We start from the raw sequence: 1,239 nt of genomic DNA, 5'->3' as shown, positions 1-1,239 counted from the left end.
AAAAAAAAAAAAAAATCAATGGACCAAAGAATAAAACCACCACAATTATATGAGCAGTCAGAGTGAAAAGGATCTGGATAAACTGCCTGAAAATATGGGACAGGATGAGTAAAAAAAATGCACCCAAGGAAATGAACCCACCATTAGTGATCATGTACTCCACTGTTTAGGTATCTGTATAAGCAAGTTTAATGAGCCAGGGCATATCACATTAAATGCTGTCTAATACATTTGGGTCACAGAAGATCACATTATCCACACAATCCTGTTGAGCCAATGAGTGGATGAGACCAATGGATCAGGCAGCACCAAAATCAAAATGCACATTTGTGGGTTCATGATAGCCAGATAATGGAGGGGCTTACATATGGCTACTAGCTGTCAAAGGCCATGGTGATGAGAACCACCATCTCAACACCTCTGACAGCATGACTAAAGATCTGAGATAGACAGCCCCCAAAGGAAATGGCTTTCTTCTTCCTGAAAAGATCACAAATCATCATGGGTGCTGCAATGGAGCAAAATACCAAAACAATGATAGAGAGATTGGCTAAAAGAATACATATGGGTAAATGTAAATAAAGGTCAGAGGTCACAGTGATAACTATAAGGAATTTTCCCATAATACTAGACACATAGTACAAACAAGAAAAGCAAAAAAATGAAACCAAAAAAAAGCAGTTGACCTTGCAGGAATTGGACAGTCCCAAGAACACAAACTCAGACACCACAGAGTGGTTGACTCCATTTATTTGCTCATGTGGTAGATTCACTCTCCTGTTAGCAAAAGAAACACGATGACACACTTCAAATTAATAAAATTATAGTAATGACTTCTATAGAAAGTAAGTAAATTCTGGAATTACATATTACATGAACCTTTTCAAAAATTAAATAACTTTCTTTTGGCCATTATTGCTCTATAGTTATTGCTGTAGTTATGTATGACAGTAAATGAATTGTCAGTTGGTACTGCTAATTAAGCCTATTGGACGGAACACTATTCAACTGTAGAAAAGTTGAAAATCTGCCTTTTGCAATAATATCAATGGAATTATAGGGCATTATGCCTAATAAAATAAGCCAACAGGGCCCTCCCTTGTGGAGTAGTTAGTTAAAGCCCAGCACTCAGAAGCTAAATCCACGTCAGCATGAGTTTGATTGCCGCCCCAGAGGTGACCCACATGGCACATTGCAGCACTATTTAGATCCTCCTGACCTCCCCTCAGCAGTGTACTT

General features: G+C 38.3%; 1 pseudogene; it reads right to left on the bottom strand.

Annotated features, from left to right (window-relative positions):
- Nucleotides 1-623, bottom strand: part of LOC101636490 — a 9,384-nt pseudogene extending 8,761 nt beyond the window's left edge.
- Nucleotides 624-1,239: the final 616 nt, after the last annotated feature.

Source organism: Condylura cristata, unplaced genomic scaffold (genome assembly GCF_000260355.1).
Source record: "Condylura cristata isolate star-nosed mole 26May11 unplaced genomic scaffold, ConCri1.0 scaffold00114, whole genome shotgun sequence".
In the NCBI taxonomy this organism is placed as follows: Eukaryota; Metazoa; Chordata; class Mammalia; order Eulipotyphla; family Talpidae; genus Condylura; species Condylura cristata.
Note: the sequence above shows the minus strand (reverse complement) of the source record. Positions and strands in the feature narration are given on the sequence as shown.